A 10,522-nucleotide genomic window follows, 5' to 3' on the forward strand; every position below is an offset into this window, starting at 1 on the left:
TTATGTATATTTGGTAGGTATGCGTAAAGTATATTTCATGCCGCTAGGTCTGCCAAAAACGTTTTTGTCGCTTTTTTTATTTGGCATCAAAAAATACTCATAACCCCAAATTTGTACCCTCCTACTCTCACCGACCCATTTATGGAACCATTTTTTTTTCAATCACCGTTTGAATTTCAAACAGAACGAAACGGCTATACCGATTTGTATGCAAGTTTTTATTTACATATATTTGGTTAGTATAGTATATTTCATACCGCTAGAACCAAAATATTCACTAGAAATAATTTGTATGACAGAACTAATTTGCGGGTCAGCCAGTTTTAATATAAAATAATGTATGTATTCTTTCGATTTTATTATTTTAATATATGCCGGTATTTTTCAAAAAATTTGCAAATCTTTTATCATAATTATCTGGCAGCCCAAGTTGACATCAATTTGATAAAACAGCTGTTCCACTTCACCACAGCTGAATAATGCTGAATTTAATATTGCCACACCAATTGCCATTGTAACAAAAACCTACCACAAATATTCTCCATACTTAGCAAATACACAAACCACTACATTTATTTAAAATTAAATTTAGTATGGCAAAACTTAAAAATAACTGACTAGTCGTAATTGTTAAAAACAAAAATGCTGAATTTGCCCACAGTGCATTGTAACGCTAATAATGATTACAGATCGAGCTCCTTTTCTTGATTAAATGCATATTGGCCAGATATTGTGAGTTTTTATATAAAAAATCGATTTTTTGTCAGAAATATGAGTGATCACAGATCGAGCTCCAAACGCATATTGGCCAAGTTATTAACGAATTTAGAAATTTTGAGTTTTTTAATAAAAAATCGAATTTTGGTCTGAAATATGAGTGATCACAGATCGAGCTCCTTTTCTTGATTAAACGCTTATTGGCCAAGTTATAAGCGAATTTAGATATCTTGAGTATTTATATAAAAAAATTATTTTTTGGTCTGAAATAATATTGGCCAAGTTATTAACGACTTTAGATATTATGAGTTTTTTAATAAAAAATTAATTTTTGGTCTGAAATATGAGTGATCACAGATCGAGCTCCTTTTCTTGATTAAACGCTTATTTGCCAAGTTATTAACGATTTTAGATATTATGAGTTTTTTAATAAAAAATTCATTTTTGGTCTGAAATATGAGTGATCACAGATCGAGCTCCTTTTCTTGATTAAACGCTTATTATTCAAGTTATTAACATTAACGATTTTATATATTTTGAGTTTTTATATAAAAAAAATCGAATTTCGGTCTGAAATATGAGTGATCACAGATCGAGCTCCTTTTCTTGATTAAACGATTATTGGCCAAGTTATTAGCAAATTTATTGAGTTATAGTCATCATAATAGATAATAAAAGGTTCATTCAATTTGATGTATCTATTATTCGAAAGCCATATTGTCTATATTAATGATAGATATAGAGGTTCTCCTGTTTTTTATTATATCTCGATTATCGCGATTCTAAATAGCAACCGAGCCGGAAGAATTCCTGGACAGATGGACATGACTATATCGACTCCGCTATCTATAACCATCCAGAATATATATACTTTGTGGGGTCGCAATGAAAAAAGTAGAAATTACAAACGAAATGACAAACTTATATACATATACCCTTGCCGCTCTTGGTTAAGGGTATAAAAACAGTCCATAACACTCTTATTCCTCTATGTAGAAAGAAAAAATAATCAAACTAATTTGTATAAAAACCACACAGTTTTAAAAATCAATATTTTCGAATAATTTACATACAAATATTAATGTTTCTTTCGATTTAAAAAAACTGGAGGTAAATTTTTCCCCTTTCAAAACTTCATGCTAGAGATATTTTATTATAGATGTGTGTAAATTATTTTAAAGAAATTTCCATTTCACATTCCACATATTTATTTAAGTGCAAATTTAAATGCTTATATACGAAAACTAATAATAGTTTTCGTTTACCTTTAATAAAATTTAATTATATTAAATTTGATATTAAAACTTTTACTTTTTCTCCAACTCTCTTTGATTTTGTGCTTTTGTATTCCCTGGTACATATTATCTAAATGAAAACTTGCATAAAACTCTATTCAAATTAGTTTTATAGTTTCTTTCATCAACGGTTATTTTTTCAGCTGTTTTAACAGACAAAAAAAAAGGAAAGAAATAAAAATAATATATTTAATTCTTAAATGTTGAAATGATTCTTCTCTTCGTTTTACTTTTTGTTGTGCTCATCTCCTGCAACTCATTCCAATCGCGAATCAGTTTTGAAACAACTTGTGTATAGAAGGACAACAAAAACTACAATGACTTTGTAATATTTTTTTAATACTAGATTGGGGATTTTGTCAGGGCTGGAATTTCGAACAAAAAGAAGCAGTTTTGAGCTTAAGAGATCACAAATTTGTTTAAAGAATTATAGTAGAAAACTAAATAACTATTTAAAACTGAACAACAAATTTTTCTATTCGGCTGTGCCGAATATTACTTGCTATAAATTTAAAAAAAAAAATAGCCAAGCATTTTTGAAAAAAATAGCTACTTTTTTGGAGGTTGTCCCACATTTTGGTTCAACAACCAATATTTGAGGAAAATTTCATCTCACTAAGTACTTCTCATAGGCCGATTAAAAAAAAGGCAGATGGACATAGCTAAATCGTCTTAGAATATTGTTACGAATTTGTATTAGTAATTTGAATTTAACGGTCGTAACGGCTGCTTGCAACATTCATCATGTCAAACATGTCTATAAGTAGAAGCTTCTACTTATCAACAATGTTGACAGCAACCTATTACACTAGTTTACAAATCAAAAATTTTTGTTTGCTCATGGAATGAAACTTATATTTTTGAGAAGAGCTAGGGACGCTAGCTAATTGACCATTTTTTGTTTCCCGTCAAAATTTTGACATATATGGGTTTTTATTTTTCACCTGCCCTGAGTACTACGGAAAAAAATACTGTTTAAAAGTACATCTTTTTCTATCAAATAAAAAACTCTAAAGTAAAAATAATTTTAAAATGTCTTCTAGAAAGTGTAAAATATACCCAGACCATTTCTGTTTTATTTGCGGAAAAATTATTCAGTTAAATCGAGGTTTTCCTATAACACAAACACTGCAAAATGCTTATTTACATTATTTTGGATTCCCCGTGTCAAATCAGAATAAAAAGTTGGTCCCTCATTCGATTTGCACAATTTGTAGTGAATATATTCCAGGTAAAATGAACATTAAAAATGTCAGTTTGGTTGACCCACAAAAAATAGTTTTGCCACCACTCCAAATTAAATTAGGTTTAATGAAAAATTTCGTAAAAGCTTTAGATAAGACAAAACCAGCATTTCAATATTTATGCAGCGTGTTCCCGAGTCTTTCTGAAGCTAAATTAAAAGAAGGGATATTTGTGGGTCCTCAAATAAGAAAAATTTTGGGTGATACCAAATTTGAGTGAGTGTCTATTAACCGATGTTGAAAAAGCAGCATGGAATTCTTTTAAACTTGTTGTTGAAGAATTTTTGGGGAATAAGAAAAGTCAAAATTACAAAGATATTGTTGCGAATTTATTACATAATTTTGAACTGATGGGTGTAAATATGACCCATGGAATTTTTATATTTTCTAGATTTTTATGAAGACGGATGAAGGGAATCGGAGTATGGAGAAGATATTACTGAAATTCCAAATAAAATGATGGTTCAAGACTCAATTGTAAAGAGGATTTTTGGTGAAAAATTTAATTCTTCTACAGTAGAAAAGTATTCAAAATCTGCCATTCTTTTCCTTAGAAATGATGACGTTTGTCAAATCAACGAGGAGATGTTAAACCTTTTAAAGGGCGAGCGTTCCACGTACTTGAGTATTGACACAGCAGAATGCGATAGCATAGCCGAAAGAGAAAACTATACGGTCGAGTTTTTGAACAGCCTTTCACCATCTGGTATGCAGCCTAATAAATTAAACCTCAAGGTTGGTGCTATGGTAATGCTACTCTGTAGTGGCACAAGATTGCAGGTGACCAAACTTTCGAAATCCAGATAGGCACTGCCGAAGGAAGTCCCACATTTATCCCGAGGATTGATCTGGCTCCTATTAATCCAGACCTCCCATTCGTTTTGCGCAGACCACAATTCCCCATAAGGCTGTTATTTTCCATAACAATAAATGAAGCAAAAGGTCAGATGTTGGAAAATGTGAGGATGTATCTGCCTAAATCAGTTTTTAGCTATGGGCAAATGTATGTTGCATTTTCTAGAGCAAGATCCCTACATGATGTTAGTGTGAAAGTGATTCATGAAGATAGGAAGCAGGGTATGCTTCGTAAATGCATTTCCACAGTATTCTCAAAGAATATTGTCTATAAAAAATGTTTTTGATTAATTTTTGTAAATAATCATAATAAATCGAAGTACTTAACAAAAGGAAATTTATGCCAATTACCCCCATTTACACGAAGCCTGGTTATGTCTTAACTAATAGTTATACTGTCGGTTAAAATTATTTTTGTATGAAAACTGTCAGTATAACTATTAGTTAAAACATAACCAGGCATCGTGTTACAGGGGGTTAGGCTTATTTGTTTGTAAATTAAATTGTGTATTTCGTTCCATAAATAAATGAATTAAAAAAATAAAATTGTTCTTCCTTAAAAACCATTAAAAAATTCTTTACAGTATTTTATTTATTAAAACCTTTTCGGATTTTTCGACTTTGATGATTTGCCTGGCATGGACAGGCTTTTCAACTAGTAGATTATAAAGTGTAATTTAAGTGTGTGTATTATTTTGAATTGTAAACGTGTGTCTATTTAACTCTTTGCTGTTGGGTGGTCAGTTTACTAACCACATTTTCTATAGTCTTTAAAACATAGTTTATTGTTATCTATTGCCATTTTGCTAAACAATTATATTTTTTTAAGTCATCGTTATGATTTTTTGCAAAACCTTGCCGTCGGGTACTCTGGTTAGATAAATATATTAACTTGCAAATATTGTAAAAATCTGTTTTTTTAAGAGACTTTCACGCATTCACAGAGCACAGAGTGTTTATTGTTCATCGAATTCAGTGTTACTTTGATATTTCGATTGTTTGGTCAGATAATTTAGTCAAAAATAGTTATTTTTAATGCCAACAGCCACGGTGGTTAGTAAACTAACCACTTCACTCCACAAAAAATATTGGAATGGGGATGTTTTTTAATTTTTTCTTACTTTTTATAATAAACTAACCTTGATTAAAGTAAAAATGCAATTGTTTTGATTTTAAACTTGTACACAAAAAAGCGTGACTGAAAGAGTTAAACTGTTGTTGTATACATTCGAATAAATAAAGAGTTCTTACAATTTTAAACAAATTGCAATCAAAAGTATCCTTTTTATTTAAAGGAAATAAACCACAATTTTTAACATAATATATAATAATATATACTTTCAATGGTTCTACGACCTATATTTCGATATATGTTACAAACGGTTTGACAAAATCAATATTAAATTTCCCCTCCCTGGATTTTCTGGCAGTTCTTATCATTGTTTTTGTATTTTTGACTCCTACTCAAGCTGGTTTTTTTGTTTTATGACCGCCTCTTATGTTTTTTATATATCTGTTTTCTTTTCTTACATTTTGTTGTTGGTATGACGTTCTTTTGTTGTTATTGTTGTTGTCGTTCTTTGTTCTTTTTATTTTCGCCCTCTCCATCATCTTAGTTTTGTTCATTTCAAATATAAAAGTTTTGATGTTTTTATTGGAAACACAAGTCAAAGCTGAATAGAGGAGAGTAGAAGAAATATTAAAAAAATCACCTAAACTTTGTTGTATGTAAATCAATTGTTAAAGTTAAATATTTTTTTTTGGCATAAAATAAAAGTGACTTCCAAAAAAAAAGTCTAAAAACAAATATCAAAAGTTTTTGTCAAATAAAAAAATCATCTTAAGGCAGAAGTACTGAAAGAAGTGCAGTGAACTGAGAAATGGTGTGCCATTGAATACGCTTATAAAAATATATAGACATTTACCAATACATATGTTTGTAGGTACACATTTTTAATACATTTTAAATTAAAGAAATTTTAAACAAAGTTTCACCTTAGTTGCAGACTTTAGGCTGACAAAATGTTGTACTTGATTTTGTATAAATTTCGATTTAATTAATCAAAAATAATGCCAGTATTTTTAAAGTACAAGTAGGTACTTACTTAGTTAACAAACAACTTTTTTTTTCCAATTTGTATTTATTGTGTGGAAAATGGCAAAAAAATATTGTTAAGAATTTGTAACTAAAAACGTCTTATTTTTATAGTTTTTCATATCTGTGATTTTAGGGCGTATGATTATTATGATTATTGTAAAATGTTAAGTATACGATACCATGTACTCGAATATAAAAGTGGAAATATGAACAATTTGTTAAGCGGAACATTTTAATAACTTTAATATATTACAAAACTAACTGCATTTCGTTTCGTAATAAAATTATTTTCAAACCCTTGGATTAGTAACGAATTAGACAAATATTGTAACATTATAAATACACTGGTTGAAAAGCCTGTCCATCATCAGGCAAAGCATCAAAGTCGAAAAATCCAAACAGGTTTTAATAAATAAAAAAACTGTAAAGAATTTATTAATGGTTTTTAAGGAAGAACAATTTTATTTCTTTAATTAATTCATTTCTTTATAGAATGAAATACACAATTTAATTTACAAACAAATAAGCCTAATTGGCAGAAACATACATAACACAAAGCAATAACTAAAATTGACTTAAATTTCCTTTAGTTACTTCGATTTAAACCAAAAAATAATCAAACATTTTCTTAATATACAATATTCTTTGAGAATACTGTGGAACTGCCCTGCTTCTCATCTTCATGAATCACTTTCACACTAACATCATGTAGGGATCGTGCTCTAGAAAATGCAACATACATTTGGCCATGGCTAAAAACTGATTTAGGCAGATAGATCTCCACCTTTGCTTTATTTATTGTTATGAAAAATAACAGCCTTATGGGGAACTGTGTTCTGCGCAAAACGAATCTGGTCTGGTTTAATAGGAGCCAGGTCAATACTCGTGATAAATGCGGGACTTCCTTCGGCAGTGCCTGTCAGGATATTTGCAAATATGAGGTTTTTCGAAAGTTTGGTCACCTTCCAATCTTGTGCCATTACAGAGTCCTTTCCTCGTATTTAAATTCCGCAGAAGCATTACAATAGCACCGACCTTGAGGTTTAAAAACTCGACCGGATAGTTTTATCTTTTGGCTATGCTATCACATTCTACTGTGTCAATACTCAAGTATGTGGAACGCTCGCCCTCTAAAATGTTTAACACCTCTTCGTTGATTTGACAAACGTCATTATTTCTAGGGCAAAGAATGGAAGATTTTGAATAATTTTCTACTGTAGAAGAATTACATTTTTCACCAAAAATGCTCTTTACAATTGAGTCTTCAGCCATCATTTTATTTGGAATTTCAATAATATCTTCTCCAAACACCAATATAAATATAAAAATTCCCTACAAAAAATAAATAATTCTATAAAGAGGTATATGGCCAAAATCAATTGACCCGCGTGCCGCCCATAGGCAAATAAATAGGAAAATAAAAAATCTGGCTTCCGCAGAAAAAGAACTTTAAGGGTCTCATATTGTAAAACGAAGCGTTCAGAAACGTAAGCAATTTGTATGAAGAATACTGGGAAAAAGGTTTTGAACTTGAATTTTTTCCTTACGAAATTTTTTTTAACGTTTGTCGTTTCGTTTTATGAAATGAGGCCCTAAGTATGCCATCAGATAGCTTCTTACAAAAAATAGTGAGTTATATTAAAAATGGAAAGAGCCGCACCGCTCCGCTTACAGGACGGAAATCAAAAATCTGGCTTTAAGTATGCCAATTTTATGAAATGGCTTTAGAAAGTTGCGGAAAGAGAATCGGACATACATATAAATGTCCGGACATTCTAAGATATTATATATATGGGGCATTTCATGTCAAGTGAACCAACTTTTGAAATCGATGTCTTCCGATCGGGATGAAATTTGCACCAAGGTTAGCTCTATTGGATAGTAACTCAGACACAATTTTTCAACAACATCGGTCGAGAACTCTCTGAGTTATAGGGGGTAAAATTTTGACAATTTGGTCAAACAGGGGTTTTTTCTTATCCATGTAACTTATTACCTATTGTTCTTAGCAAAATGTGTCCCAAATAGTATAGATAGCTATTTCTTCGATCTTTCGAAAAAAAATATTTAAAAAAAAAATAAAAAATTTTTAATATTTTTTTTCCGAAATCAAAAACTTTTTTGACTTTTTTTTAAAATGGGTCCTTTTTTTTTTCTTAAAATAAAGTTTAGATATTTTCCTTGAACACCTACTTGGTCGCTTAGTGGGATGCGAGTGGGATATCTATCAAAAAAAATATTTTGTAACTCAAAACATAAAATTTTTGACTTTTTTTGCAAAATCAAAAACTTTGTTGACTTTTTTTTTTCAAAATGGACCCTTTTTTAATCTTTTTTTTTAGGTCAAACAAAAGCTTAGATATTATCCTTGAAGACCCTTTTGGTCGCTTAGTGGGATGCGAGTGGGATATCTATCAAAATAAATATTTTTTAACTCAAGACTTACAATTTTTGACTTTATATATATAGATTGACCCGTATTTAATCTAACCAACAAAATTCAATTTACCTTTCTCAAATGAAATGAAATTTATAATATTCTAAAATCTCTAAATTAGATCAAAAAATAATGCGAGTTTAATAGGGACGCGCAACCAGGTCAAAGGTCAGATAAATGCAAAATTTTACTATTTATATGAAATAAATTTGTGACACTTCATAATATTCCGCATTATTTTACAGAAATAAGTGGATTTATTTTTGTTTCTGAAAATTACAGTAAAAAAATCTTTTAGAGATTAACCCTATATATCCTTTGGGTCAAAATTACCCAAAAACTCTATTATCGCTAAAAATGTTTGCTACTAAATAATTACTTTTGCAATTGAATGAAAAATAATCGAAATGTGTGCGTAATTTTCGTTGTAATGAGATATAAATGACAGACCATTAAGGTGTCTCAGGCCACTAGAACAAGAAATTTTGGAAAAAAATTAACATATTTTGAGAAATATTAAAATAAAATTTTTACTTCAAATATCTTCGTATTTATTTGTGTATGAGTTGTTGTCTTCGTAGGATACTGCTAACCTATTCGCAGGTATGACCAAAAAAATTAATTTTTTTAACGGCAGTTTCAAAATTCCATTTTAAAATTTTTACCAATTTTGTTAAACAAATTTTAGAATTTTTTTGATCATCACATGGGGATTTATTGACAACATAATAGGGAATAAAAATGTAAACAAAGTATGTCAAAACTACTTATAGTTTTTCCGTACCTGGGATATAAATTTTGCGATTTTCGAGAAAAACTAATTTTTTGGCCATATTTTGGCGAATATACTGGTATGAATTTTAAGTAAAATCTGTTCAGAATATTATAGTTCAGAATATTATGAGTTTTTGACAAATAATGATACTCAGTATTGCCGTCTATAAATACCTTTACTGTTATAAATTTTAAGTAAAATCTATTAAGAATATTATAGCCCAGGTAATTTTAAATATAGTCTGAAAGTTTTCCTAAAATCGGAAAACGTTAACCCTAATATCGAGAAGGTCAAAGGTCAAATTTTTCAATATTTGGAATTTCTAATGGAAAGATAGCGAAATGTTATATATTTTTGGGCCGATTTTGATAAAACTTAATAAAAATATAAAATGAAGTCTAGTATTTACAATAACAGTACCAAAATGGAAATTAACCCTTAAGAGCACTTGGGGTCAAAATTACTGTGTTTTTCGTGATTTAAAAGTTCAGGGTCGTTTGGACCCCAAGTGCTATTAAGGGTTAATATTAACTTTTGTGCTGTTATTATAAATACTAGACTTTGTGTTATATTTTTCTTAAGTTTCATCAAAATCGGTCCAACAATATATAACATTTCACTATCTTTCCATGAAAAATTCCAAATATTGAAAAAATTTACCTTTGACCTTCACGATTTAAGGGTTAACGTTTTCCGATTTTAGTAAAACTTTCAGACTATATTTATAATTACCTGGGCTATAATATTCTTAATAGATTTTACTTAAAATTTATAACAGTAAAGGTATTTATAGACGACAATACTGTGTATCATTATTTGTCAAAAACTCAAGTATCATAATACGTCGTCTTAACAAAATATGTATTCGATTTTAAAAAATACGAATGATTCTTTTCTTCTTATTTATAAATACAAATAAAGCAAACAAAAATGTCAACAAAATATAAAATAATAATAAAGTTTGCAGAAAAATATCAATCAACAAAGAAATAAAATATTTGTAATACTATCGTGTAAACAATTAATGTTTTTTCGAAAAGATTTCTTGAAATACCGAATGATTTCAATAATATTTTAAATTTGAAAAGTGTTATTACTCAG

The sequence above is a fragment of the Calliphora vicina genome, chromosome 5, assembly GCF_958450345.1.
Source record: "Calliphora vicina chromosome 5, idCalVici1.1, whole genome shotgun sequence".
Taxonomy (NCBI): Eukaryota; Metazoa; Arthropoda; class Insecta; order Diptera; family Calliphoridae; genus Calliphora; species Calliphora vicina.